Source organism: Notamacropus eugenii, chromosome 7, assembly GCF_028372415.1.
Source record: "Notamacropus eugenii isolate mMacEug1 chromosome 7, mMacEug1.pri_v2, whole genome shotgun sequence".
NCBI classification, from domain to species: domain Eukaryota; kingdom Metazoa; phylum Chordata; class Mammalia; order Diprotodontia; family Macropodidae; genus Notamacropus; species Notamacropus eugenii.
Window position 1 is genome coordinate 10418879 of NC_092878.1, and position 23959 is coordinate 10442837.

The window sequence follows — 23959 nt, forward strand, 5'->3', positions numbered from 1 at the left end:
TGGGGGCTGATTTTCAGGTAAGTTGGATGGGCAGGGCCACCATTCAGTGTGAAACAAAGACCAGCTCCCCCAGGGCCTCCACACAGGGCTGAGGCAAGAATCAGTTCTTCAGTGCCCCCAGGGTTTTTATGCTCCAACAATGGATGTGGCTGCTGTGCCTGCTGATGTGGCCTCTGTGGTGGCTGCCTAAGGCCAGAGCTATGGGAAGGCCTTTCTCCCTTTCTGGCCAGCTGAAAAAGCCACATCACTGACCTTTGGCGCCTGTGGGCTGAGGTATCTGCAAACCTGCTGCTACTGGGACTGGGGATTCTGCAACTGGAGATTTTGTCCTTGAGGGCTGTTCATGAGCCCTGCGCGAAGCCAAGGCAGGGCTGGGCTCCACTCCACGTCGGGTGCAACAGATGTTTCCCATGGGCCTTTCAGGTCACCCTGGGCTGGAAATCTCCTCCACTCTGTTCTTCTCCACTTCTGCTGCTCCAAAATTTGTTGAGAGTGCCTCTCTACAGGTATTTTATGGGCTGTGTGGGGAAAGCCTCCGTATCTGTGTCTTTCTACTCCACCATCTTGGCTCTGCCCCCCCACAAACATTCTTATTAAATACATTTTCACTTTAGTCATGTTGCATTGAAGAAATAAAATGAATGGGAGAAACCATGAGAAAAGCTGAAGCAAAACAAAACAACACAAAAGAAAATATTCTGCTTCATTCTGCTTTCCAAATGCATCGTTCTTTCTCTGATTGTGGATGGCATTTTGCCTGAAGAGTCCTTTGGGAATGTGTTAGGTCCTTGCATTACTGAGAAGGACTAAGTCTACCAGAAAAATTCCTCTCACACTGGGGTCGTTACTGTGTGCAATGATCTCCTGGTTCTGCTCCTTTCACTCAGCATCAGTTCATATAAGTCCTTCCAGGCCTCTCTGAAGTCTTCCTGTTCATCATTCCTTATAGCACAACAGTATTCCATTATATTCATACACCACAACTTGTTTAGCCATTCCCCAGTTGATGGACATCCCCTTGATTTCCAGTTTTTGGCCACCACAAAGAGAGCTGCTATAAATATTTTTGTACATGTGGAACTTTTTCCCATTTTTATAATCTCTTTGGGATACAATCCTAGAAGTGATATTGCTGAGTCAAAGGGAATGCACGTTTTTGTAGCCCTTTGGACATAGTTCCAAATTGCTCTCTAGAATGACTGCATTAGCTCACAACCCCACCAATAATGAATTAGTGTTCCAACTCTCCCACATCTTCTCCAACATTTACCATCTTCCTGTTTTGTCATATTAGTTCAATCTAATAGGTGTGATGTGGTACCACAGAGCGGTTTTGATTTGCATCTCTCCAATAGTGATTTAGAGCATTTTTTCATATGACTATAGATAGCTTTAATTTCTTCCTCTGAAAACTGCCTTTTATATCTTTTGACCATTTATCAATTGGGGAATGACTTGTATTCTTGTAAATTTGACTCAGTTCTCTATATATTTTAGAAATGAGACCTTTATCACAGACACTAGTTGCAAAAATTCTTTCCCAGTTTTCTGCTTCCTTCCTAATCTTGGTTGCATTGGGTTTGTTTGTGCAAAAACTTTTCAATTTAATGTAATCAAAATTATCCATTTTGCACTTCATAATGCTTTCCATCTCTTGTTTGGTCATATATTTCTCCATTCTCCATAAATCTGACAAATACATTATTGCTTGCTCCCCTAATTTGTTTATAGTATCAATCTTTATACCTAGATCATGTATCCATTTGGACTTTATTCTTGTGTATGGTGTCAGGCACTGGTCTATACCTAGTTTCTGCCACAATGTTATTCAGTTTTCCCAGCATTTTTTGTCAAACAGTGAGTTCTTATCCCAGAAGCTGGGGTCCTTGGGTTTATCAAACAGTAAACTATTATATTCATTGACTACTGTGTCTTGAGTACCTAATCTATTCCACTGGTCTAACCTTCTGTTTCTTATCCAGTATTAAGTGGTTTTGATGATTGCTGCTTTATAATACAATTTGAGATCTGGTAGGGCTAGGCCACCTTCCCTAGCATTTCTTTTCATTAGTTCCTTTGATATTCTAGACCTTTTGTTCTTCCAGATAAATTTTGATATTATTTTTTCTAGCTTTAGAAAATATTTTTCTTATAGTTTGATTGGTATGGCACTGAATAGGTAAATTAATTTAGGTAGAATTGTCATTTTTGTTATATTAGTTTGGCCTACCCACAAGCAACTGACGTAGATCTGACTTTATTTGTGCAAAAAGTGTTTTGTAGTTGTGTTCATACAGACTGTGGGTTTGTTTTGTCAAGTAGACTCCCAGATGTTTTATAGTGTCTACTGTAGCTTTAAATGGGATTTCTCTTTCTTTCTCTTGCTGTTGAGCTTCGTTATTAATATATAGAAATGCAGATGATTTATCTGGATTTATTTTGTAACCTGCAACTTTGCCAAAGTTGTTTATTATTTCAAGTAGTTTTTTACTTGATTCTCTAGGATTCTCTTAAGCATATTATCTTATCTGCAAAGAGTGATAACTTAGTTTCTAGGACCTTAAATTCTATCAACTAAATTGAAACAACTTTCAAGTATGTTGCTTATTTGGTAATTTTCAATCTCTGGTATTTGTACAATCCTTTAAAATTTCCAATTACATCAAATGCAGTATCAGGGCTATGTTAGATGAATTTTTACTTTGCTTTGATCCAGGTTTCTACTCTGCCTCCATCTCCACACCAAGCCTCTTCAAGGACACTCCTATGCCCTCACTCTTTCCAACTCCCCTTTATATGTTGTCTTTTCACATTAGAGTGTAAACTTCTTGAGGACAGGGACTACCTTGCTTGATCTTATTTGTATCCCAAGTTTTTAGCACAGTACCTGGTACACAATAAACTCTTTATCAGTCCTCTGTACCTACCTACCTACCTACCTATCCATCTTTCTATCTAATCTGTCTACCTCATCTTTTGAATTTGGGGTCCAAGAGTTTTGTAGCAGCCACCGGTTGGTTGATGCTACCACTTTTCACTTTGCAGTCATATATTTGTAAGCAGAGATCCCCTCCTTATATACATTTGAGAGTTGTGTATGTATTTGAGAACTTGAGGGCACAGGACTTAATAGTGCAGTGAGTCTTACTTCAAAATCCCAGGTACTGCATGCTTCTGGGAGAGCAAAAGCCAGGTACAAACATATGAACTATTTTTTTTTACCTTGCATGTCAGGTAGTTAAGTGTTTTTAAAAATTATAGCTTCATTATTTAGTTTAAAAAGAAACACCTTGTAACTTAAAGAAAAAAACCTTGGTGAATTTTTTGTTTTCCTTTGGGCTTCTCATCTTTAGATAAGACAGTGCCGTCCTCAGAAATTCTTTTTTCAGTGATAGACTTATTACTGGTATAGAAAGCATATTAAACTATTATTAATCATTGATAATGCCTCAGTGTGAATTGGCTTACTTCAGGCATCTCATAAGGTCCTGAGGGACAGGCAAATTTTGATGAGGGGCAGCGGGGTGTATGAGGAAAGCCTACCCATGTTATGGTTTAATAGTCTCCTGCCTTTTGCTGTAGAAAAGGACTCATCTTTTGTTATTCTTTGTAAATATCTATTTTCTGCATATGCTAATGGATTAAGTGTTAGAGAGGATGGATAATGGGAAAGTTTACACAATCATCCTTGGCTCCCAATTTGAGAAGCAATGATATAGGGATCTTGTGAGAGAGGATCACTACATTCTTTCAAAAAGCAGTGGACACAATGACCTCTAAGGTCTCTTCTAGCTCTACATTCTCTGGTAGCCTATGAACTAGCCAATAGTTCCATAAAACAGAGTCAGTGCCGTTCAGAGAAAGAACATCTGATTTGGAGTAAGCTGTGCTTTCCTTTTCCAGCTCTGTTTCTTAAAGTCCTTTGGTGGAGTTAAATCTTGGGCAAGGCAATTAGCCTCTCTGGGCCTCAGTATCCTCATCTTTCAAATGAGAATGTCAATCCAGATGACCTCTAAGGTCTCTTCCAGTTCTAAATCTACAATCCTATGAACATCTATGATACCATCAACGGGGCTTTATTTGTCATTTAATAACCAACCCTGACTACAAAGAAAATCAGCTTTTACTCCTGATATACAAAGACCCAATTTCTGGGTCTAGTCAGTCACCTTTTCTAACAGCTTATTCCAAATACTTGCTCCCTGCAAACAGAAGCATCGCCTTCACTCCCTTCTTCTCCAGGAGCATCGGTCATGGTTGTTGCCATAGACCCACAGGAGAGAACGGAGTCGTCGGTGGTAGTAGTGGGGAATAGGGTAAATGGGGTGGTCTTCATTCAGCTGGAAAGACAGCCGCTGCCAGAAGGCCACCAGGCTTTTGGTGGTAGGGGACATGTTTCCTTGACAGTCATCCATTTCATGATGGAGCACTTCCCCAGCTTGTATCAGGTCAGCTAGCTCCTCCATCAGGTGTAGACATTTGTACTTCTGCTCCCTTTCCACCTGGCCCTGGATCTCTTGGGGAGATAGACAGCAGGAAGGGATGTCTTTGGCCCCCGGGGAGCACTTCACCCATTTAGTGCTTCCCCTTTGGCTGTCACTTCCATCAGGCACCATGTAATAGGACTGGCCATAGCAAGGGCAACCTGATGTTGTAGGACTAACAGTCTTATGGTGGGGCCACCGTATGGAGCTGATCTATTAAAAAATGCCAAAGTGAAAACAAACAAAGAAAACTAATGTTTTCATTCATGATGAAGGAAAGACACTAAGAAAAATAGGGGATCCTGTGTTGAATGGATGTCAGTTACATAATGCTAATTTAAAAATCCAACATGGTAATGGCATCTCTTAAAAACAGAATGATTGGTAGGAACTAAAAACAAATTCTTCAGCTTTGTTAGAGACTGTTAAGACCTTTCCTAGAGCATTATGTCCAGTTGGAACTATATGACTAATGATAATTGCAGAAATAGTGAGAATTTTTTAAAAGCCTAGAAACATTTCACAAAGATGATAGAAGACTGGAAAACAGGACCTATGAAGAAAGAGGAATGAAAATGAGGTTACTTAAGATATAGAAGAGAAGGTTGAGATCAACTTCTGGATTCTGAAAGTTAGACATACTGAATCTGGTGCAGCTGTTCATGTTTCCTGTTGGGACAGGATCAGAGGACATGGAATTCAACTGAGGCAGGAAGGGATCATTTAGTCAGCATGATAGTTGGAAGTACTTCCAGGCAGTAAGAATTGTTCAACACTTTAACAGATGATTGAGGGAAAGTTATGAAGTTTTCTTCCTTGGAGTTCTCAAACAAAAGGAGAGAATTTATACGAGGAATAGTTTGTTTCCACCTTGCCAGTAAACTCCGTATGACTTGAGACAGATCATTTCACTTCCCTGGGCCCATTTCTTCATCTGTAAAACTAGAGGATTGGAATAGAGTCCCTGATGTCCTCCTAGCTATGTAATCTTCTAGGAGTGCATGATTCCTATCTTCTATCTAGAATATAGGAAGCTCTGTGTGATAAAGACTTTCCTCTTCTGCATCCCTTTTATGTAAAACTGTGAGGGACTCTGTATGAGTGGATAGTCATGCCTACACATTTATGGGTGTAAGTATATAAGTGGAAGTATGAGAGAGATGGAGTTTGAAGGTGCTGATGGGGGGTGTAGAGAGAGAGTGAACACTATACCACATTAGAGCCTGAGGATTCTAGTCTAACACACTTACAGTCTCCTTGTTCCTTTTAAATCTGAAGACAAAGCACACCCTTTCTTTGATTTTATCTACTTTCTCCTCTCCCGCCTCCTTTTCCTTCTTGTGCTTCCAGAAATCTAAGGCTTGACTGGGCCCTTTTTTTCTGCAGGTCAAGTTTCCCATCCTGGGCCCCTTAAAGGAACAACTTTAGCCCTTCTCCTTTCTTGCTTTCCCAATTGAGGGACCTTCAGCATAGGGAAGTCATTGTGACTTCATGGTAGCCATGGATATTCATGGCCAATAAACTTTTCTTCTCATAGATCCTTTTATAAGCCTTTTTTTATTCTCTCTTTTTTCCCCCCTGGATCCTGGTTCCTTTTTCCACATCTTCTTAAAGATGGCAAAGCTAGAATTCTTTTCTTCCTTAGCTTCAGTAGATATTTGGGTAGAGATGCTAACTTCCCTCCTCCTGATCTATTTATGTTCCATCTTGTCCAAGGCAGGCTGCTATGTGAGCCTGTGGGATGTGATGAAGACATAATTCTTTGGTGACCTGGAGAATTGAAAACATACAGAACAGCCTGAGTGAGCAGTCTTCCTTGAAGCCAACATACACAGCTGTTCTGTAGCTCCAGGGGAGTCCACCATCAGATAAACATAGTTGCCTTTCATGTGGGAAATATTGTCATTAGCTGAGAACTATTTACAACCGAATCTCATTCAGAAGTGCAAGGAAGTAGGATGGAGTTAGCCCTAAATGTTCTGTAGGCATGATCACTGCAGGGAATTACTCTAACTGGAGGCATAACTTTTTGTATAAGTTAAGCCTGTTTATTTGGACATCTGGTGTCTTAAACATTTGCCCGAACCTTTGATCATAATGTCCTATTTTATCCTTCAGGTTTTATGTCACCACATTGCTGACCTGCACTTTTGAATCTTGGATATACTCCTTGCCTCTGACTACTGCTTGTGGGTTAGCTACTCTGACAACAGAATCAATTGCCTTGAATGACCCATGCCTTACTTCTGATCCCTCATCTAACCGAAATGCTATTGCTACAAGATTTTCTCATCCAAATAAGACTGGTCTGCTGGTATTGGCATTACAATCTGTGCTATGGATGCATCTAGGGTCCTTCCATGGACTTTAGCTCCAAGCTGAATCAGAGAGGAGAAAATAAGAAAGGTTCAACTGAAATGGAGAAACACTTTGAACAGTTCACATTTTGGAGAATATGCTGAGCTATAAGCCTGGATAAGTAGGGTGAGGTCAGACTATAAAGAACTTTGAGAGGCCAAAGAGTTTGGACCTGACAAAATAGGAAGCAGCAAGCCATTGTTGGGTTTGGTTTTGTGAAAATTGGAATTGAACCTATAGTATATGTAAACTAAAATAGAGCCTACAATAATTCTAGGTTTCTGTAGATTCCTTTCCTCTAGGAGGAAGACGGAGTTTAACTTGTTAGTTCCTGAACAGTAGCTGGGACTTATATTTGGGGAACTTGACATTGCTGGCATTTCATAATTTAAGGTTTTGCACAGACAATTTCTAAAGTAGGTTTATGTTGGGGGTGTAAGCTCAGTTCCATGTGGACAGTCTCAGACGGGTAAAGGTGAGGACTTCTAAACCTTAGAGTTCTCATGAGGCCCCCCAGGAAACAGCAGGGAATTGAGGAGTGAGATCTTGTGTATTTCCACCTCTTCCCATGAGAACGTGATGGGAGAGAGCATCCCCGCCCTCGAGACTGGCCCGGATCTGGGCACACCTATTGTTATCTAACAGGCACGGTATTGAGGTGCAAACGAGACGGCAGGAGAGCTTAAGTAGAGTCAGGAAAGCCCGAAGGCTCTCTGAGCGCTGAGGGGCCCTTAGAGGACAGAAGGCCCCTCTTCCTTCTTTCCTCTCTTCGCTCTTCCCTCCCCCCTCTCTCCCCACTTCCACTTCTGCTTTCAATCTCTTACTGTAAGATCTTTGCCTCCTTGGGAGATTTCTCTCTCTCCTAAGGAAGAGTTCCCCCTGCACATGTAACCAGGACCCTGAATAAAGCCTAACCCTTGTTCGACTCTGGAAAGTCTCTTCTCTCATACGTTTATCTGGTTTGGCCAGCCGAAGACCTGTGATAGGTAAGGTAAGACTCGGGTAGCCCTCAGGCCTCTAGGCCTGGCAGTTGGCGCATCCAAACAGGGACAGGTGCAGATATCCTGGGTGGTTGGGACACCTGGAAGGGGCTGTGAAAGACGCGAGTCCCGAATCCTAGATTCGGAAGGAGAGAAAGAGTGAGTAGCTTCCCACACCCATGGGAAAAGGGCAGGGATGGGGAATCAATTGCCACTAATAAAGCCAGAGGAACAGGATGTCTGGGCTAAGATACTTTACAGGGAATGCAGGGAGGAGGGGGTCACTATAGAATTAAACGACCTCCGAGAATTTTGTAAAAGGATTTGGAAGGTCTCTCCCTGGCTGGAGCACACCGGAATATCAAGAGAAAGATGGGGAGCGGTCGGAGAACAAATGACCGCTTATGAACAACAATGCCCTGGGGAGCTGGAGGATTTAGATTTCCTGATATTCGGTGTGATTAAAAGTCTTTTGGAAGGCCCGGAGAGACCAGGGTGGGATTGGAATGAGAGTGGAAGCGGAGAGAGGGGAGGGGAGAACCCTGGCAAGCAGAAAGTTGAGTGTAGAGAAAAAATAGGTTCGGAGCTCCATCTAGCAGATGGGATAGGCGAGGCAGGAGAACATATACCGTGTCTTCCCTCTGCGCCTCCTTATAGCACGCTCCAAACTGGAGCGGATAGGACCTGCCTTAGTGGTCGCTCAGTACCCCGGCACTGGAAGCTCAAAGAAAGCCAGAGACCAGTGTGGGGAATAGGAGGGTGCCAAAATACCTTAGAGACAATGCACCCAGTAAAATGGGAGGCAGAGGATCGCCAAGGGACCGTATGGCCGTTGGTGATTCCAGGACTTAGTTTTAACATCTGGGGCAGAGACATCATGAGCCTCCTGGGGATGAGGCTATCAAATTTTTAGTAAGGGCCATTGCAGTTGCACTGGAGTCCCCACCCTTGAATTGAAAGTCAGACACCCCGATTTGGGTGGAGCAATGGCCCCTGACTCCAGAAAAACTCCAGGCATTACAAATACTGGTTAAGGAGCAATTAGCACCCTGGAATGCTCCTGTGTTTGTTATAAAGAAAAAATCCGGAAAATTCAGGTTCCTTACAGATGTTAATCAAGCATTAGAGAGCCCCAACCAGCAATACCAAAGTAAACAGCCAGTATGCATCCTTATCAACTTCACCTTAAAGGAGATCCTCGCTAAGCAAAAAAGGGGAAGAGGTCGCCTAACACAATCAGAGCTTGATACAGCTGTCTCAAAAAATTCACATACTACTCCAGCTATGAGACATTTTGTGACTATTCCACGACAACCCCGCAAGGAAAGTAATACCCAGGCTGGAAATAAGGAAACATGGGCCATGGTAAAGGATATGGCCTCAGGGAAATGGCAAGGTCCATATAAGATACTAATATGGGGTCCAGGGTATGTTTGTGTCTCCACAGGAAAAGGGGACGCGTGGATTCCCATTAGAAGGATCCGTAGGTGGAAACCGGTGTCGGAGACGACGGAGACGCAGGAAGCGGAGATCCCGGAGAAGGACCATGCACCACCTGAGTCTGCTGCTGACAGCTTTAACCTTGCTGCCCAGAGAGGAAGCAGCACTCATCCCAACCACTGACATTGCTGCCCACTCCATCTAGGCATCTCCTTTCAGCGGCTGAAGGAGGACTTTGGCATCACGAACCCAGGACACACGGCGGGGGGAGGTGACCAACTTTTCACCTGAACACCGCAGGCTTGGCTTGAGGTTCATTTGCATGACTGAGGGGGTGGTGAAGTGTAAGGCGCCAGCACTGAGCTACTTCTCTTAGAATATGCTTTGGAATTAGTGATTGCCCTTCCCCTTGTTGTAATTCAGCCATTTAGTTTCATCTTTGTTTTGTTGGATGCCTCTCTTTGTCAGTTGTGCTAGCTGCAGATTTCTGTGTAAATGAAGCTCTTGTTGTGGGGTACTCATATGCTAAAGGCCTCCCTAACCCACTCAGCCTCCAGCCGCTATTTGCTCTAGGGCCATGTGCGCTCTGCGCAAAACAAAAAAGGGGAGATGTTGGGGGTGTAAGCTCAGTTCCATGTGGACAGTCTCAGACGGGTAAAGGTGAGGACTTCTAAACCTTAGAGTTCTCATGAGGCCCCCCAGGAAACAGCAGGGAATTGAGGAGTGAGATCTCGTGTATTTCCGCCTCTTCCTGTGAGAACGTGATGGGAGAGAGCATCCCCGCCCTCGAGACTGGCCCGGATCTGGGCACACCTATTGTTATCTAACAGGCACGGTATTCAGGTGCAAACTATGCGGCAGGAGAGCTTAAGTAGGGTCAGGAAAGCCCGAAGGCGCTCTTAGCGCTGAGGGGCCCTTAGAGGACAGAAGGCCCCTCTTCCTTCTTTCCTCTCTTCTTTCTTCCCTCCCCCCTCTCTCCCCACTTCCACTTCTGCTTTCAATCTCTTACTGTAAGATCTTGCCTCCTTGGGAGATTTCTGTCTCTCTCCTAAGGAAGAGTTCCCCCTGCACATGTAACCAGGACCCTGAATAAAGCCTAACCCTTGTTCGACTCTGGAAAGTCTCTTCTCTCATACGTTTATCCGGTTTGGCCAGCCGAAGACCTGTGATAGGTAAGGTAAGACTTGAGTAGCCCTCAGGCCTCTAGGCCTGGCAGGTTTATTTATCCTTCAAAAAATTAACCCGCTGTTTTGGTATGGTGCCACCAAATGGTGATGCCACTTCAGTCAAAAGATTCAAAAGATTGTAAAAGGGCAGATGTAATGATTTTCAAAAATCACTTGATTGGGGAACTTGATTGTAATTCTGGGCAAAATTCTAGAACAGTATGAAATTCAAAATATGGACTAGGGCAAAGGTAAAATGCAAATGAAGAAAAGATAAAAATGAACATCAGATTACAAGAAAGACTCAAGATGAGAAGAAACAATGAATAATACCAACTTCAACCTACTCTATTCAAATGAACTGCTTATGATAAAAAATGGGAAATTGGAAACTCAGCCCTTTTTAGTTTTCTTTCATCTCTCCTTGCTCTTCAAGTCCTTGTCATGTACTGTGCAATCCAGTGATACTGGCTTCTTTGCCATTCCTCAAATAAGACACTCCATTTCTTGACACTAGGCATTTTCAATGACTGTTCCCTATGCCTGGAATGCTTTTCCTCCGCATCTCTACCTCTGGGATTCCTTTAAGAGCCAGCTATAATTCCATCTTCTCTAAGAAGCCTTTTCTAATCTCCCTGAATTCTAGTGCCTTCCTTCTATTGATTATTTCCAGTTTATCTTATCTACATCTTATTTGTACTGTTAAGGAACATTAAGGGGTCCCCTGAACTTGTCTTTCTGAATCGCCATATTTTCCAGAAACACAGGATCCAGAGTTTCCAGGAAGGTCCTGAATATATCAAAGATGAAGCATTTCTCTCTCCCTGCCCCCAGCTGACATAATTTGTAATTTGCATCCCAAACTGGACTCCCTATGTGTCCTTGGGAGTCAAGACAGGTGCCAGACAATCTGTCCTAGGCTCAGAAACTACCTGTGCAACTGGGACCCTTATAGATAAGCAGACCATCCTATTTTCATGGTTGCATTTCTCAGTGGAAACGAATGCTGCTTTTGCCATCACTTTGCTCCTCCTCTTGGAAAGGTTTTGTCCTTTTCCCACTTTTACTACACCTTTCCTCTCCCATGCCACACCCCTTTAGGTGGAGATTTCTCCTCCTTTCCTTGTTGTTCTGTTATAAATATGCAAACTTCTATATGGATTGTGAACTCTGTGGGTTCCACGTGAATGTTCCTTTCTTTTGTAATAGACATAGTTTTCATGCAAGCTTTGTGAAGTTGTAACTGCCTGTTGACAGTACATAGCTATTGGCCTGTTACCTCCTCTATTAGACTCTGGACTTCTTGAGAGAGCAGGGACTGTGTCTTGCCTTTCCTTGTCTCCTCATTGCTTAGCACAGTGCCTGGCACAAAGCAGGCACTGAATAAATGTTTATTGATTAACAGTCACCATTCTTGTAGAAGCTTGATTCAATGTAAAGCAGTTAGCACAATAAGGAGGCCAAACCCCCCCAGAAATTGCTTTTGCCTGCAAACATTTGATCTCCTTCCCAAGTACAGAGAAATGGCAATTGAGGACAACATTGGTTTAGAATATAAACTTGTTTGTAAAATATTACAAAAGAGGAAGACAGAAGATTAAATGTATTCTCGTCTCATAAAACAGCAAAAGCAGTGGAAGGAAAAAACCCAAACTTTACAATAAATTTGGCCTGAGACCCAATTGAGCCATGTCATCCCAAGAGACTACATAGAGAAAAGTTGCAAGAGAATGACAACCAAATGATAAAATTTCAAAAAATTTGTATAAGTTTCTCTAATCTATTTTTATCATCAGTGGCAATGTAGCTATCACATTTGGATGCTAATACTTCAGTTCCTCATGTGTTATGTGAGGAAGCTGAAACAGAATTAAGAAGATGAAATTAGGAAGAGCAGCGAGACCAGCCTGAGTAGACACCAAATAAGTCTGTGCTAGAGCATTATAGACTTGAAGCACTGTAGGATCATTTTACAAGATGGCTTGGAGATAGGAAAATACTAGAAGAATGGAAATAATCATAGATGATATTACCCAAAATTAGTGATTGAGAGAACACTAGTATAGCTAATTATACATTATTTCTATATGTTCATTTTTATAAAATCTTTAAATCTATGTGTATATCAAGAGTAAGTACAAGACGAAACCTGCAAGTTTTTGCAATGGTTTCCGTATAGCAGACCATATATTTACCACCACACAATGAACTGAAAAGTACGGAGAATAAAAAAAGATCTCTCTGGATTTATTATTTGCTAATTGAAAAAAAAGTAAATTGACCTCTCAGTTGTTAAGATTACATAAGATTCCTTGACAGACACAACCACAGAGACAACTCTGTTCAATGATTCTCTGGTTAATGATATCAAACAAAGCTTAAAAATGGAGATATATGCTTACCAGTGTGCTTTGCCACTATCATGGAGGATGGCTTTTTTTAATCAGTCAGTAAACATTTATTAAGTACTTATTATGTGTCAGGCTTTGTGCTAAGGACTGGGGATACAAAAAGAGGCAAAAGATAGTCCCTGCCCTTAAGGACCTTAAAATCTAAGTCCCACATGGAAGAGGGATTCTTCATATACCCTAAACCGTTGGATGTTCCTATTTGCAGATGATACTGTGCCAATTACTTCAGCTTCCAGATCATTACTATATCTTAATGAGGTCCACAATTATTTAAAACAGATCATTTACACATTTGCCAAAATAATCGTTTTAAAACACAGTCTGACCATATTGCTCTCTTGCTCAAAAATCTCCAGTGGCTCCCTATCGCCTCTAAGACAAACTACAAACTCCTCAACTCAAGAAACTTTAGTAACTCCCTATTGCCTCTACGACAAAATGTGAGCTTCCCAGTTTGGTGTATAAAGCCCTTTACTATCTGACTTTAGCTTACCTGCAAGACTTATTTTATATTACTATCCCTTCATGAGCTATATGTTCCAGCCAAACTTTACCATTTTACTATGTCTTTAATTTGGCATTCTGCTTTGTGTGCTGTGATGACAGAGACCGTTCTAGTCCTTGGCCTCCTGACCTGTCTCCTAGATGCAAGACACCCTGATATGAAGATGTGAATCAAAGGCGTTGAATGAATGTTAACCTGCTCATTGTACCTTAGTATGTTTTAGAGTCTAAAGACCAGCACAGGGAAGTTGAATTAAATCAGAAATTCAGGCCATGGACAAACCACTGCACTTCTTTGTACAAACTCATGGCCCCTCAGGGGAATGTTTCTCAGAAGACTTACTCAGGTCATGAAGAGCAGGCAACTAACTCTCAAAAGAAAAAAGATAGGACCAAAATCAATCATTTTATGAGTTAGATTCTCTCTCTACTTCCCTAATTGATGTTGCTCAGTCATTTCAGTCTTGTATGACTCTTTGTGACTCCATTTGGGGTTTTCTTGGCAAAGACCCTGGAGTAGTTTGCCATTTCCTTCTCCAGCTCATTTTACAGATGAGGAAACTGAGGCAAACAGGGTGAAATGGCTTGCCCAGGGTCACACAGCTAGTAAGTGTCTGAGGCCAGGAAGATGAATCTTCCTGACTCCAAGTCTGGCATTCTAACCACGTATCTACCCCACTTCCCTATTTCCTCTAAGATAAAATACAAACTCCTCAACTTAAGAAGCTTCAGTGGTGCCCTGTCCCTCATTGTTTCTCAGAACCTTTTTTGCTCCCAACTTTTCCTCTCTGAGTCGTCGCCATGTCTCCAAAAGTGCCATTGAGCAGCATCCACAACCATGACCCCAACTCCCTCAACTCTAGCGTCTACATTGGGAACTTAAACACAGCCATGGTGAAGAAGGAGGACGCAGAGACCATCTTCCCCAAATACTGCTGAGAAGCCGTTGCTCTGTGCACAAGGGCTGTGCCTTCGTCCAATGTTCTAGAGAGCGCCATGCCTGTGCTGCTGTGCTGGGCGAGAATGGGCGAGTGCTGGCAGGGCAGACTCTGGACATCAACATGGCTAGAGATCCTAAACCCCACAGACCAAAAGGACTCAAGGGAGCAGCTTCTGCCTCCTATGGGCTTTTCGAGCCCCAGGGCCAGCTCTCTTCAGTCCCCAGGGTGCTTTCTGTGAATAGGCCACAGGTCACCACCCCTCTCCTCTGTCGCATCAAAACAACTCTGCCTGCTAGACTCTTCGCCCGCTCCACCACTTCCAGCAGCTCATCGAAGTTGTAGTTGAAATGTACTGAGCTGCAGACCATCAAGACAGAACTTACCCAGATCAAGTACAATACTGAGGCCCTGCTGGGGCGGCTGGATCAGACCTTGGAGGAGCAGAATCCTGGCACAGATGGCAAGAAGAAGAATGACAGCAAGAAAAGTGAGGCCCCTCAGGAGGACGCCCTTGGAAGAGTTGGTGCCTGGAGATGACAGCCATGAGGCACTGGCACAGGAGGACTTCAAAGATTTGGACAGCAGCTGATACACAGATCTGGATGAACTGACTCTACAGTAAATGGCAACCCAGGATTCTTTTTGCAAGGATGAAATGTCCTCAGCATCTTGCATCCAACTAAAGAAGCATTACATTGCACCAGGAGCCCATAAATCTCATCTTAAAGCTGATGGAGAGATTGTTCCCCCTCTCTCTGGCCTACTGGACAGGAAGGGATTGTAGATTTTACACAGGAGGAGGCTGAAGTCAGAGGGGTAAGTCACACTGTAAATGCCTTAAGCAGGATTTGAGCCCAGCTCTCTCCGTGTGTCCAAGTTCAGCTCCATACGTTGCCTCATGCCTTATTATCAGTGCTCCCTCCCCAGTGCTCAGTGCTGCCACTAAGTCACCATTATTATTAATAAATAATTGCTATCATTTATGAAAAAAAACAAAACTTCAGTGGCTCCCTATTGCCTTTAGGACAAATTCCCTACTGTAACTAGCAACCCCTGAAGCAGTTACAATGTTCAAAAATCCTAATGTGGACTGGAAAGAGGAGTTAACAGACTATGTTTTGCTTCCCTACTAGTTACCTCTTGGTACCCCCTAAATATAAGGGAGAATTCCTAATATATATCAGAGATAGATTTTTTTTCTCTGCAAAAGGGGAAAACTTAGAAGGTGCTTTTGGAGTTGTTCCATCTTTTGTGTTTATTAAAAATAGAATAATGATAATAACAAGGATTTATAAAGCACTTTCCATACATTCTCATTTAGTTCTTACAACCACCCTGGTGGGTGCTATTGTTTTCTTCACTTTACAAATGAAGAAGCTGAGGTAGAGAGAGGATAAATGATTTGCTCAGGGTCACATGGCTAACAAGTGTCTCATGCAGGATTCAAGCTCAGGTCTTAATGACTCCAAGTCTATCCACTGTGCCACCTTGCTGCCTCAAGATGGTATTGCTGGACAATACCACCTTCTTTGGAAAAAGAGAATTGAGTATACAACTCCCCATAGCTAGAGTAACAGCAAGGGACGATGAGGGATCCAAAGAGGGACCTGGAGTTTGCCCTCTGTTATTATTTGGACGGCTCCCTTCTGATAGGAAGGGGGTTGCCTCTTTTGCAAATATGAGTATTTTTCTTTCTAGGTGAATCCAGGACCTCAGAGAAGTGCCCTAAAACTGGAAGCCTAAATGAGTCTCTGGGAAAAAGTGAGACTTGTTGGAATTTCAGAGGGTTTCCTGTTTAGCACCCCCAAGTATCCCCTTCCAATGAGAAACCTAAACCATAGAGTGGTCCTATGAGTCTGGAGGACTGTTTAGACCCTGGGGAGAAGAATAGGAACTTTATCAAAGGGTTATTGTGAATCTTTCATGTACTTTCTCTGAGACAACATATCAAGTCTCTTTTGTACCTCATATGTGCATTGTCAACTTGAGTACTTGTTTGGGAGCTGGGTGTCCTTCACCCACATCTATGAATGCCTTTGCATGAGTTATTCTAAGATTTCCTAGAGGCAGCTCTAGGTGGGGGCAAAATAAGCCAAAGAGAAATTATTTTGGGGGCTGCCAACTCATAGTCTGGGATGCTGGGCCACAGGTTGTATCTCAAAGAAAGTACCACATAGGTTTGTACTTAATTGTTTTTTAATTGTTGCATTTATCTTCGTTTTCTTTCTCCAGTTTGATTTTAACTACTTAAAGGACCATATCTTCTACTTTTGTATATCCTGTACAACCCAGTAAAATGCTAAGAAAATAGGAGATACTCAATAATTATTTGTTTATTGATAACACAGACACTGTAGGAAGGGCACTATTTCTGTATTGTTCATTGTTCATGTTGGCATAGCATCATCGCATTGTCCCCCAGATAACTTCCCATCATGGAGCACCAATCCTGTCCAGGGAGAGTTAGATAGGGACACCCTACTCACCCTCTGTTAAGGGATTTTATGACCTAAAAGTGGAGAGAGTTGGGTGGAAAATTGGAAAAATATTTATAAGTCTGGGTTATAACTTCCATTTAGCTGCCTGGGCTAGAAATTGCATTCCATTAATCATGTGCAAAAGTGTGTGAAAGACACTAACTGTGCAGAGCTCCATATTCATACCCTGTGGTGTCTGCCTCTAAGGAGTTCAGAGCACTGAGCTATGAGGAGTCCTCACAGGGCCCTCACGCTTCATTGATGGAAGGGTTGGAGGCACACGGGAGGGGTTCCTGCTCAGGTTATCCATAGCCAGGGGTGAAGCTGGTGTGTAAACCCAAGTGTCCCAATATCCAGCCGTAGCTCAACCAACTAAGCTGTTTTGACAGTGTGGCTCTTAGATGGCTGACCCCATGCCAACCTAGGGATGGCTGGAGGCCAGCAACAAAAAGAGGGGAGTAGTGATCACATGGAGGGGGCACTAGGGAGTAACAGCCATTCCCTGTGTATGTCACTCTTGTTCTATAGATTATCCTGTGGAGTGTACTCTAGGCTTTGCCCCAGAAGAGGAAGCTTTCCCTAGAGAGAGCTGGGCTAATGAGAATTTTGTTGTAATTGTGATTTCCCTGCCCAAGTTTTCCAGATGATTAAAGTGAGAGCACAATTAAAAGTGAACTTTACTCCTTGGGGCATGTGTTCCTAGCTAGTTGTGATTTCCCTGTGCTTGTTAAAAGTTTGTGCATGTGAATCTTGTCCTGCCTGGGTTGGGTGACAGGGAGGATGCCACAAAGCCTGCAGCTGGTTCCCAGCTTCTGTCCTTTAGATGCCTCTCATTGAAGGCCAGCTTGGCCCCAGGGTGCTGGATGAGGTTTACCCTGAACAGGAGGAGAATAGGGCACTTGAGAGAAGGAAAGAATCTTGGAAGGATGTGGTAGAGAAAAACATTCTAAAAACCCTAATGGTTTAGATGTCCAATAATTTAAAATAATAAAAAGAAATGACAATTTGAATTCCATTTTAAAAAGTAAAGCTTAGACATAGAATTAAGTCAATGTGATGATATTTTAGTTTAGGTAGAGTAAAGAGTTCTGGAATCAGCAGACCTGAGTTTGAATCCTAGCTCTGTGGCTTATATGACCTCAGGCAAATCATTTCACCTCTAGCACCTCGGTTTTCTCATCTGCAAAATGAAGATGGTATATTAGATGAACTTTATGGTCCTTTTCAGCTGTCCCTATACGATCCCCCTAACAATCATGGAACTGAGTTCCGATAAATAGAAGGGACCTTAGAGATTAAGGCCCCATCATTTTAAAGATGAAGCAATAAGACCATAGCAGACCTATAACCCTTTGGGCATTTCTTCCATTTAGGTGAAGTCATTGTTCTAGAATGTAATAAATCCTCACTTAGCAGACATATATTAAGTGACTACTGTGTGCCTGGCGCAGTGGATCCACATTCAAAGAATATGGTACTCCCTGCTCTAAAGCAGCTTCCATTCTACCGGGAAAGACAACATAGCCATACATAATAAGTGCATATAAATACAAGGTAGTTAGAGAGGGAGGGCACTAGCATTTGAGGGGATCAGGAAAGTTTGTATGTAGAAGATAGTGCTCGATTTGTGTCTTGAAAGAGGTGTCATTGTTTGTCCTTTGTTCTTGAAGCAGACCAGTGAAGTCACAAGGAGGATGTCTTGATGTGTGCATGAATTGGATTTAAGTGAGGCAGAGTTGGACAAAGTCATCAGCCTCATCCGTTCCTCCAGAGTCATTGAAGTGCAGTGTCAAGACAAAAGTTAAGACGTCCTGGGATGAAGTGGGTGACCTTGGCCTTTCTCATTGAAAGAGGTGGGGGATTATGTAAAATAGAGGTGAGGAAGGACTGCATTTCAGGCATGGAAGACAACCAGGTCAAAGGCTAAGAAAGGCAATGGTACATGCCTAGTGCATTGCATGTAATAGATGCTTAATAAATGCTCATTGTTTGGATTAACTTATTGCACATACTACCTATCTAGGAAAATAGTTATAGTTTAGTAGCACAGTTCTGTTGCGGGGGACTGATCATATATCTAAGGCATATTTTACTTCCAAATGGCACTAGTAATCACAAACCCAATCATACTCAACAAGAGAGATCAGGAGTTGGGCAGTGCCTGAGGCATCACCTTGGCTGTTATCTGTTCTCCAGACACTTTGAAGAAGGAGTGGGGGGAAGTGTAAAGCTTTCTGTGGTTCTCAGTGAAGGAACAACCCTCTGTCCCCCAGGTTTGCCTCTTTCTGGGTAACTTCACTATCTCATCAGTCTAGAGAGTATGGTTGGTATGGATTTATCCAAACAGATTATATCTGAGCTCCCATCTTTCTGGCAAAACCTTGCCTCTTCCCCAAAACTTGCTATAATTTTCAGATTCCTAGTCACATGACTTTGGCATAATGAAATCAGTTCACCCCAGAAATGGACAGGCACGCTTGACACTATGTACTATATTTTATCTTTGGCATAGAATTAATACAAACAAAATAATGCACCATAAGACATTTACTACACAACTGTGCATCTCATAACTTCTTCTAGACTAAGGCTACTCCCAGAGAGTAAGGACATAAGCTACTCTGAACTCAGAAGTTTCAGGAAAGACCTCATACATTTTTATTTAATACTCTATTACTCCTCCTGCAAATGGGTAAAGGAGTATACAAAAGTAAAGAAAATACAACACATTTGGTCCATTCCATACAGTAGAACTGGTTTCCAGATGAAGGCTCAGAGGTCTCTGGCCCCAGGTCTTAGTGTTTTCTTATGAGACAGTATAGACAATTAGGACACAATACTTTTCTCTTTCAGGTATACTGTTTCTGTCAGGGACCTTTAACTGTGATTTAACTACAGTTAGATCATGGCTTACGGAGCAGAGATAAGGGCAAGGGTGGGATAGTCTTGGAGAGAAACTCTATCCTGGCTTGCCATCTTGTTTCCTCTGTCTCTCCTCTCCTCTTTGACCTTGAATCATTTAGTTCAAGTTTCCAATGACTGAGTGGTTGTGGCACATCCCTCTCAGTCCCTTCACCCTCCTTAATTTTTTTTAACTTTAGAAGTGGATCTGATCAGAGATACAGGGCTCCCATTTACCTGTGCAATTATGCCAATGTTTTGTTAACATGTTTATTCAATGACTTTAGCTAGATGTTAATAGCAAAGAGTACCTTTCTGGAGCATCTAGGAGTTACCAAGACTAAGTCCCAGAGGAAAACCAGGGCAATTTTGTAGAAGACTGAGAATTTGAGAAAGAGAGGATGAATGAATGCATGGATGTGCTGGCAAGCAAAGTAGGATCTTTTGCTGTTTTTGTTTTAGTATAATCAAGTGCCTCTGATTGAATCTTGCCTTTGTTAACCAAGAGTCTTTACTAGGAGTAAAGTACAGAAACAAGAGTTTTTTTTAACTAGAAACAGTATATATATTTGTATTGTTAATTATTTTAATGTGATTAAAGATCTTCCCCACCCATTAATGGGCCTGCTCATTAAGGGGAGTTTGACTGGGGAAGATTTGTAGGAAGGCCCACACCTTTAGTTAAGTTTCTAGTGAGGCACTGGTTCTCAAGGATTATGATGCCCTCTGGCTCTAAAAAGTACATGAAGACTGTTTTACTTTGGGGCTTACTCTTTGGAATCCTGCATCTCTCTAAGCTTTGCTTGTACTTTGCTTTTGATGGAATTAAATGTTGCCTTCTTAGAGATGGATGAACTATCCTGCTGGTAAATCCTGTGGAGTTCAGCAAAGCTTAGAGAGATACAGAATTCCTGGTTCACGAAGAAAACAGATGAAATTCAGTTTTATGCTGATAGTAGCAATCCAAAGTACTTTTATGATTCCCTGAAAGCTATCTATGGACCAAAAACCTATGGTGTATCACAACTACTCAGTGCTGATGGAGCCACATTGATTAGTGACAAGGACATGATCCTAGAGAGATGAGCTGAATACTTCCATAGTGTTCTCAACAGACCACTGTCAATCAATGCTGAGGCCACTGACCATTTACCTTGGGTTGGAGTCAATCCTTCCTTAGCTGAACTTCCAAGTGAAGAAGGCCTTTAAGCTCCTTTCATGTGGCAAAGCCCCTGGTGCTGATTCTATTCCAGCTGAGATTTACAGGGTAGTGGGACCATTGCTCATATAAAAGTTGACTGAAATTTTTTGAGTTACATGGCAAGAGGAAGTTATTCCCCAGGAGTTCAAAGATGCCTCCATTGTCCATCTCTATAAAAGTAAAGGGAATAGATTGTCCTGCGACAATCACGGGAGGTTAAGGGATACGGGGGATGGGGGTGGTGGGAGGTGTCTCTCTCTCTTAGTCATTGCTGGCAAAATTCTTGCTAGAGTCCTCCTTAATAGACTGATCCTTCGCCTAGAAGATGGTCATATACCTGAGAGCCCATATAGCTTCAGAAAGGGCCAAGGAACACTGGATATGGTGTTTGCTGCCCGACAACTTCAGGAGAAATGGCAGGAGCAGAACAAAGGTCTGTACACAATGTTTGTAGATCTGACCAATGCTTTTGACACTGTTAGTCATGAGGGCTTATGGAAAATTATGTCAAAATTTGGTTGCCCAGAGAAGTTCATCAGTATTGTACGTCAATTTCATGATGGCATGTTTGCCTGGGTTCCGGATAGTGAACAATGCTTTTGTTGCCTTCCCAGTCACCAATGGAGTGAAACAGGGCTGTGTGCTTGCTCCCATGCTTTTTTGCATAATGTTTTCAGCCATATTGTCAAATGCTTTCAATGAGGATGAACATGGCATCAAGATCAACTACCATACTGATGGTAAGTTCTTCAATTTAAAAAGGCTACAAGCCAAGACTGAAGTGGAAGGAATGTTGGTGCATGATTTTCTGTTTGCAGATGATTGTGCACTCAATGCAGCCTCTGAAACTGAGATGCAACAAAGTATGGATCAATTGTTTGCTCCCTGTGCTAATTTTGACCTAATAACACCAAGAAAACACAGGTGTTCCATCAGCCACCAACACACCATCTATAAGTGGAACCATCAGTTACAACAAATGGAGAAGTTTTGAATGCTGTGGGTAAATGCACTTACCTTGGTAGTGTACCTTTCAGGGATGTACACATTGACAGTGAGGTTGACACATGCATTGCCAGAGCTAGCTCAGTGTTTGGGAGGCTCTGAAGAAAAGTTTGGGAGAGAAGATGGAGACAGTCACTAACACTGTTAAAGTAGACTTTCAGTGTGGGCAGGAGTTATCTCTATCATAAGTGTAGCAATAAAGTTACTGTTACTGTATTTAGTTGCTTTCCACTGACTGGTCATGGAATTACGGATGAAAGGCAGGGGAGAAATGAAACCTAGGTTGGCAGGCAGTGAAAAGGGAGGATACAAAATGGGGGGAGGGGGGACTGACCTGATATAATATGTGAGGGGATGTTGTCTAGCTAGAAGACCTCATAGAGAGAGAAATGTTTAGTCTTGGGGGATTCTGTGAAGGCAATTAAATGAGCCATAGCTGTGAAAGGATTCAGTATCCCAAGGAAACCCTTGTGATAATGACAATTCCACTTTATAATCCATCATCAGTCCTAGTCCCCCTCCCTATCACTTCCCCAGGGCCATTGGAGAATTCACAAGATGATAAATTTAGAGCTAGCAAGGATGTCAGATATAATCTAGTTCATTCCCTTTATTTTAATGTTGAGCAAACTGGGACCCAGAGAAGCCAAACCCACAACCCCCTCAAATTTTTATAGGTCCTTGGTTGCTGCAAATACCCTCCATTGAAAGATTTTCTTTTTCTTTGTGGCTACATCTAATCTCCTCCTTGTCTTATCACATGTTCTTGGAATTCAAATTCCTTCTCAGATGGATATTTATCTAGTTTTATGAACATTTGATTTTGGCACAGGTATTGGTGAACTGTTTTTACCAAGGGAATATGCCCAAAAAAGTCGAGATGGTAGAGGGGAAAAGGAAACAATAAGCATTTATCTAGCCAGACACTGTGCTAGACACTTTTAAAAAACAAATCTTATCTCATTTGATTCTCACAACAACCCAGGGAGGTGGGTGCTATTATCATCCCCACTTTACAGTCAAGGAAACTGAAGCAAACAAATTAAGTGACTTGCCCAGGATCACACAGCTAGTAGGTGTCTGAAGCTGGATTGGAATTCAGATCTTCCTGATTCCAGGTCCAGTATTACATCCACTGACCCAGCAGCTGCCTCTCGCTATGCTACTAATATACTACTATTAGTCTGGTCACAGCCTGGTCTAGCAGGCTGTGAAAGGTCATTTCATAAAGTGTTGGAAAACTACACTGGGATTCTACAACCAAAAAGAAGTTACTTTATATTTTCATCATTTCTGATTGGTTTGATATGCCATCTTCTTCATGGAGTTGGATCAGATTATGAATTCCTGAGAACTCTACTTTGGTGAAGGTAACTGCCCAATGCAACGAGGACATTAATTTGAAGATTCCATATGCCAGGCCATGAAAGCATGGTAATCATGAGAGAGCCTTGGTTCTTTATTATTTTTTAATTAAAATTTAAAAAAAAATTACCCTGGAAGGAGAGGTAGAAAGATTAATAAATTCTTTAGGCTTATTTTTCTCTAGAAAATTCCAGAGCATTTCCTTCTTGGGCCTAGTCAGTGAATAGTTGTGGCTTGAGAGAATGGAGACACCTGGAATCAAATTAATTTTTTACTCCCATGGTCTGTGTAGGGAGGGCATTTTTTTCCTATGTGGTATGGAACATGTCCCAGTGTTGCTGATGCAGTGGAGGAAATGTGATATCTAGCTCTGGGGAGGCCACTGGCCATGGGTCCCTTGAATGGTAATATGCAACTAGTAATATGCCAAATTGACCAAGGCCACCCTGAGTCCTAAGAAATGTGAGGTTTTTGCTGAATCAGCCACTCAGTTCACCACAGGATGATAGGAAATATGGGAAACCAGGTTATTCCTGATTTCCAGCATGTAGTCCCTGGCTCTGATTTTAAGGGCTTTCTGTCAATAGTCTCCATTACCACTAGGCTTCCTCTGGTGATGCAGAAGCCCATGGGGCTTCTGGGATAGTTCCTTATTTAGAAAATTTGCTGAGAATTCTAAGCCCATCAAGACCTAGACCCAGAGCAACAAGTGTCCTGGCAATTCCA

The 23959-nt window shown here is 42.3% G+C and overlaps 1 long non-coding RNA gene and 1 pseudogene across 1 annotated transcript in view; both read left to right on the plus strand.

Annotated features, from left to right (window-relative positions):
- Window positions 1–18759, plus strand: part of LOC140513328 (uncharacterized) — a 54974-nt gene extending 36215 nt beyond the window's left edge. Inside the window, exon 2 of the long non-coding RNA XR_011970141.1 lies at window positions 18432–18759. This is a non-coding gene — a long non-coding RNA (uncharacterized lncRNA). The remainder of the gene's footprint in view (window positions 1–18431) is intronic.
- LOC140514551 (RNA-binding protein Raly pseudogene) lies at window positions 12230–15488 on the plus strand (annotated as a pseudogene).
- Window positions 18760–23959: the final 5200 nt, after the last annotated feature.